Genomic DNA, 8,081 nt, shown 5'->3' with positions numbered 1-8,081 from the left:
TTTTTAAATGCTTTAAATATTTTGGGCTGAGAATACATGCAATTTATTTTAAACGCAATGGATACAAGTACATACTTAAGTCTACACTGAGTTTGAACCAAAAATCCCTTAGCTTTGGTAACTAGTAACTGCCAGTTATAAGAACTGGTGGGCGCGAGTAGTAGTATATGGATCAATAGGGCTTGATATCCCCATCCAAGCTAGAGCACTAGCCTTTTAACGGATGTATGCTATTTGAGAAGCGTACACGTTGGTTTGCGTGTATTATTAAGATGATTATACAAAGGGTATAAATTATATATACGTTAAGTTTAGTTACCAGGGTGCTCAATTTCGTAGAATATTTTGATAAACGTTTCTAGATGAAACAACTGAAATCCTGTGATCCACCTTTATATACAGATTATACGATACATTAAAAACTATGAACTCACCAACCTTTGTGTTGACACTTGTTAGCATGTTTATTCTCAGTTTCCCTAGAAGTCTTCCGCTGTTTGCTTATATGTTAGACAAGCTTTGTGCATGGAGTCATACATGTTTTATTCAAGAAAACGTTGCATTCACAAAACCATCATCATGTATCTATTTTGACTGCATTGTCAACGGAAGTATTATTGTAAACTATTATTTACGGTGATTGTCTATATGTAGAAATCATCAGATGTCGAAAACCTTGGATTTAAATATTCATTATGGTATACCTTTTCCAAAGAATGCAATGTTTATAAAACGTATCATATAGAGGTCAAATACCTCGCAATGAAATCGATGAATGACATATTCGTCCATATGGATTTGGAGCGATCGTCACAATCGGTGAGGTGGTGTAGTCTCATGAAGAATCCTATAATTGAAGAGTCGCATACTTCAATTGCTCTTCTAGTTTAAGAAGATGATTTTCGTGTTAGAAGATGGTGGTGTAGAAATCGAGATAACCCAAGCTAATAACTATGAGATTGGATTATCGCTCAGCAGTGTTTTTTGGTGTCGAAAGACTTCACTTGCTCGTGGGTTAACGAGGAAGTACGGCATGATTCGGGTGCAAATCTGGCGGTATCAAAAGGAGTTAGCAATCGGCTAATCTAGATTTATTGTGGGTGTTGAAAGAACATAGTTTACGGGTTGGTGAAGATTGTTTAAAGTCTCCTTCAAGTAGGAGATTGTTGAGGTGTGAATGAGCTTAAACAAACAAGGAAGAAACGTGGAAGCTAACCCTAGGTGGAGATCGCGACCACGATGTATGGGGTAGCGATCGCGATGCTAGGGCGGCCAGGAAACTTCCAGATTGTTATTTACGTGTTCCGTAAGATATTATTCTCCTATAAATAGGACCCTATGTAACCCTATACTGTGTGCACGAAAATAATAGTGAAAAATCTCTGGTTTGCGTTCGTGGAGTAAACCCTTCTCAGTGTTTTTGGAGTTGGAATATAACGACGTTAAATCTCGTGTCGTTATCGTTATGCTCTAGTTATTCGTTTGTCGTTCGTGGATTAGTGATTATGATCAATCACTTGTCATGTTGGGGCCTTCCGAATTTGTAACGCCAGCCAAATTTTTTTTTTTATTCACAGCGGAAATCTTAATTTAAGAAACACCACGTTATTTATAAAACACGTAATTAAGTTATTTATTACAAACCGGATTATATAAAATACAGTTTCATTTTAAAATAAGACACATCAGAGTACTTTGAGTCAAACACGTCTTCAGCCCAAATCCAATCCTAGCAGTACCTAAACCTGCAGGGGTGTAAATGTGGGGGTTAGCGCACCGCTAAGTGAATGGAATCTATCTAACAGAATAAGCTTAAGCATCACACAAACTTTACACTAAAATCACAACATGCTAACCACCAACTAGCATACAAACATGACAATATGAGGATCGGCGGCTTGTACGAGCACACGACTCATAGCTGATCGGGATAGAGTCTACCGATAGCCCTCGCTACTCGATTCACAATATAGTCATCCAGATGCAGGGGATGCGTCGTTCACACTATAGTCACAATCAGTAGCCTATGGACCCAACCTCCCTAGGCACGGTTGACCTCATACGGACTCTAACCTCCCTAGGCACGGTCACGAGTCCCCAGTCTCCCCAGGCCTGGCTGGTGTCAATCACATAGCGCACATACAACCACATACAACATGCTTACAACAACTTACGAGCATGGCAATCACTAACATTGCAACTATCTAAGAATAGCATTTTACACAGTAAAATCAAGATAAATGAGAGTAAACACAAGTAGCGTGATCAGCTACTTAAACTCTATCTAGAGATAGACCCACTCACCGATCACCAGCTAAACTCGATAGTCTAATATCACCGGGTCTTCTCCTTGTTTGTACCACCTAAGAATAAACACTGAACAAGTTAGTAAATTGCATCACAAATACTAACTATATGATATTCATTATATTTATATATATACGCCACATATATATTTACATCTCTATATATATACATATACATTCACACGCACCCAAACACATCTCTTATAATAAATACTTATATATATACATATTTACATACCCATATATAAACGTACATACACTATACGTATATATATACACGCACACTATATATATATATATATATATATATATATATATATATATATATACACACACACACATGTATATACACTATATGTATATATACACATACACTATATATATACTTACGTACGTACAATACAACAATATTCTCAATTATATATATATATATATATATATATATATATATATATATATATATATATATATATATATATATATATATATATATATATATATATATATATATAAAATCACATATACGGGTCATCGGGACAATTATGACTCAATTGGGTCATAGTTCCCCACTTTACACAAATGAGCTCAAACCCACTTTAAAATATCGAAACATATAAATACATTTGACACGACATCATGGACGTATCAAAACCAAAAAATACCCATTTTGACACAATATAGTCCAGTGAGTCAAACGGGGTCAAACGGGCGAACAAACCAACACACGAACCATATAACAAGTGTACGGGTCATCGGGATGTGGCCACGCCAAGCCGATGCGCGCCACGATGGACGAACAGCAGCAAACAAGCTGCGAACAACAGCTAATAGGCTGCGAACAGCAGCTAATAGGCTGTGAACAGCAGCTAATACGCTGTTAACAGCAGCAGGAAACAGTAGCAGCAGCTACGCTGCTGTCCCTCTCGATTTTGCCCACAAAAAATTAGGTTTCGGGCTGTTTTTGAACAAGTGACAAGTTCACGATCAAGCACATAAATTAATATAATAATACACAAGATATTCTAACTAACGGGTCAACGGTCAAAACAAGTATTCCACACCAAATGCACCATTTGCACAATTTAAATCCCAAATTTATTATTTCATATAAACGGGTCAAAAGCAACACAATACGAGCTAAAACTTACATGAACATAAGTTTCATATAATTCAATCAATTCAAATAATCAAGTCACAGACAAATCGAGTATTTTATTTTAAAAATTACACATTTACAACAATTAACCCAAATTAATCCATCAAATGGGTCATGGTCTTAAAACGACAATCTACCCAATATGCACACTTTTATGTAATTAAATAAATCAAACAAATGTATTAAGGACCAAACGGACGACCCGAATATTTTAATTCACACAAACCATAAGTACGGGCCACGAGTTTCGGGTCGCGACCAACCGAGCATTCCGCACAAAAAGTCCACTTTTATAATCTCTAACCCAAATTAAACTAACAAAATGGGTCAATGTCTAAATAGGCGAACAAGTCAATATAATTAACACTAACGGGTCGGGGTCCAAACGAATAAACCAAACCATCCCGTGCACCGAAAAACGAAAACAACCGCCACCGGCCGCCAACCACCACCGCTGGCAACCAGTTGTAGCGGGCAGCGGCAGTTAACCGCCGGAAACCGAACAGCAGCAACAGCTACGACTGCTGTCTCCACCATGGTGCACACCTAAAATGTAGTTCTTAGCAATATTTGACCCAAATCAAACCAAATACAAATACCACAACAATCTCTAGTAATTATTTAACACCAATTTAACTTAAAATAAGCAATTTCATCACTGAAATTAAAGAATCAAACACAAATTGCATCTTTCGTGAAAATCCAACATAAACCCAAATTAAATATATAAGATTCACAAAAGAGAAGACAAACCTTGTTAGAGAAGCAAGAAAACATGAATTAAGCTTTCAATTTCAACAACATCTTTATCAATAAAAACCTAGGTTTTTCAATGGTGGTGATGGCTATGTCGTGGCAGAAAAGAGAGAAAGGAGGGAGGAAGAAACCACAATTTTGAACTAGCTATTTCATCATCATCTTCACAATTTTGGAAACTAGGGCTCATGTATGTGTATGTGTGTGTATCGATTGAAACAAAGAAAGGGAAGGAGAAGAATAAAACCACGATCAGTTAATAAAATAAGGGGTGGAAGTGGTTTTATTTCTAAAGTGGAGATTAAATTCCTTACCTGATAAAACACGGGTATTTATCTGTTTACTCAAACGCAACGTACTTTGTTCGGTAGCCCAAACAGAGTCCAAAATTAATAAACAAATAAGTTCTGTGACCCTGGTCACAAAACGAACCCACTAGACTAATAATTAATTAAAAACTCTCGACAATTAATTAATTCATTAAAAAGCACATTAAAACGCAAAATGAACAAAAAGGGAAAAAAGGTAAATTCCAACTAGGCCTGTCGACAAGATGTTAAAGAATTCCTAACAACAAACATACAATGCGGCTACTTTTTTCGTACTTGTGTTTCTTTTAATGACCCGTCCTAATCCATATGGACGAATACATTACATTTGGTTACATCGCGAGGTACTTGACCTCTATATGATACATTTTACAAACATTGCATTCGTTTTTAAAAGACACAACTTTCATTACAATGAAAATTGACGGCATGCATACCATTTCATAATACATCCAACTATAATTGACTTAATAATTGTAGTGACCCGAACTTTTCCTTGTTTATATATATTAAATGAAATTGTTATTTACATGATTAAGTGTTTCCAACATGTTAAGCAATCAAACTTGTTAAGACTTGTTTAATTGAAATAGGTTTCATATAGACATTTGACCACCCAAGTTGACCGGCGATTCACGAACGTTAAAAATTGTAAAAACTATATGATGACATATATATATATATATATATATATATATATATATATATATATATATATATATATATATATATATATATATAGTTAACATGATAGTATGATAAGTAAGTATCTCACTAGGTATATTAACAATGAGTGTTATACATAAAAAATGAGTTTATTGAATTAAGAACCTCGAAACGATATATATAACGATTATCGTTATAACAACGTCTTACTAAATACCTATGAATCATATTAATATATTGATACACTATGATAAACATGATAAATGATAAGTAAACATATCATTAAGTGTATTAACAATGAACTACATATGTAAAAACAAGACTACTAACTTAATGATTTCGAAACGAGACATATATGTAACGATTATCGTTGTAACAACATTTAACTATATATATATCATACTAAGATATATTAACATATCATAATATCATGATAATGTAATAATTTAACATCTATTTAGATATAATAAACAATGGGTTAACAACATTTAACAAGATCATTAACCTAAAGGTTTCAAAATAACACTTACATGTAACGACTAACGATGACTTAACGGCTCAGTTAAAATGTATATACATGTAGTGTTTTAATATGTATTCTTACACTTTTGAAAGACTTCAAGACACTTATCAAAGTACTTCTACTTAACAAAAATGCTTACAATTACATCCTCATTCATTTTCATCAACAATTCTACTCGTATGCACTCGTATTTGTACTCGTACAATACACAGCTTCTAAATGTATTTACTATTGGTATATACACTCCAATGATCAGCTTTTAGCAGCCCATGTGAGTCATCTAACCATGGGAACCATCATTTAACATCTAGCAAGAAATACCTAACAAAACAACAAACTAATGGAGACTATATGACAACATACATATCACATTTTCTAACACACTCACAAACACTTTCACTTTTCAATTTTTATGCATCAAACTAAACTCTCTCAAGTGTTCTTCCTTTGTTCTAAGTGTTCTTCATCATCTTCATCAAAATCTAGCTCAATCTAGTTCATAAATCCATACATAAACCAAGTTATAAAACAACTACTCAAGAACACACCAACAACACATCCAAGTGTGCTAGCTTACTTCCAATCTTGCAAATCCACTTTGAGTGATCATCCAACCTCAAGAAATCTTTCTTATTTATAGTAAGATATCTTTATAATACAAGTTAATACTCATATTCAAACTTTGATTCAATTTCTATAACTTTAACAATCTTATTTCGAGTGGAAATCTTACTTGAACTTGTTTTCGTGTCATGATTCTACTTCAAGAACTTTCAAGCCATCCAAGGATCCTTTGAAGCTAGATCTATTTTTTTCATTTCCAGTAGGTTTATTCACAAAACCTGAGGTAGTAATGATGTTCATAACATCATTCGATTCATATATATATAAAACTACCTTATTCGAAGGTTTAAACTTGTAATCACTAGAACATAGTTTAGTTAATTCTAAACTTGTTCGCAAACAAAAGTTAATCCTTCTAACTTGTCTTTTAAAATCAACTAAATATATGTTCTATATCTATAGGATATGCTAACTTAATGATTTAAAACCTGAAAACACGAAAAATACCGTAAAACCGGATATACGCCATCGTAGTAACACCGCGGGCTGTTTTGGGTTAGTTAATTAAAAACTATGATAAACTTTGATTTAAAAGTTGTTCTTATGGGAAAATTATTTTTATTATTAACATGAAACTATATCCAAAAATTATGGTTAAACTCAAAGTGGAAGTATGTTTTCCAAAATGGTCATCTAGACGTCGTTCTTTCGACTGAAATGACTACATTTACAAAAATGACTTGTAACTTGTATTTCCGACCATAAACTTATACATTTCTGTTTGGATTCATAAACTTAAGTTCAATATGAAACCATAGCAACTTGAATCACTCAAAACGGATTTAAAACGAAGAAGTTATGGGTAAAACAAGATTGGATAATTTTGCTTGTTGTAGCTACGTGAAAATTGGTAACAAATCTATATTAATCATATCCTAGCTAAATTATATTGTATAATACATATATTCTAATATATTATGTAATCTTGGGATACCATAGACACGTATACAAATGTTTTGACATATCATATCGACCCATGTATATATATTATTTGGAACAACCATAGACACTCTATATGCAGTAATGTTTGAGTTAGCTATACAGGGTTGAGGTTGATTCCAAAAATATATATACTTTGAATTGTGATCTAGCCTGAGACGTGTATACACTGGGTCGTGGATTTATTCAAGATAATATATATAGATTTATTTCTGTACATCTAATTGTGGACAACTAGTTGTAGGTTACTAACGAGGACAACTGACTTAATAAACTCAAATCATTAAAACGTAATAAAAAATGTTGTAAATATATTTTGAACATACTTTGATATATATGTACATATTTGTTATAAGTTCATGAATCGACCAGTGGCCAAGTCTTACTTTTCGACGAAATAAAAATCTGTGAAAGTGAGTTATAGTCCCACTTTTAAAATCTAATATTTTTGGGATGAGAATACATGCAGTTTTATAAATATTTTACGAAATAGACACAAGTAATTGAAACTACATTTTATGGGTGAATGATCGAAGCCGAATATGCCCCTTTTGCTTGGTAGCCTAAGAATTAGTAAACCGATCTACTAATTGACGCGATTCCTAAAGATAGATCTATTGGGCCTAACGAACCCCATCCAAAGTACCGGATGCTTTAGTACTTCGAATTCGTTTTTATCATGTCCGAAGGATTTCCTGGAATGGTAGGGGATATTCTTATATGCATCTTGTTAATGTCGGTTACCAGGTGTGATGACCCGGGAATTTCCGACCAAATTTAAA

The sequence above is a fragment of the Rutidosis leptorrhynchoides genome, chromosome 1 (assembly GCF_046630445.1).
Source record: "Rutidosis leptorrhynchoides isolate AG116_Rl617_1_P2 chromosome 1, CSIRO_AGI_Rlap_v1, whole genome shotgun sequence".
Taxonomy (NCBI): Eukaryota; Viridiplantae; Streptophyta; class Magnoliopsida; order Asterales; family Asteraceae; genus Rutidosis; species Rutidosis leptorrhynchoides.
The sequence above is the reverse complement of the archived record's forward strand: the minus strand, read 5'-3'. Positions refer to the sequence as shown.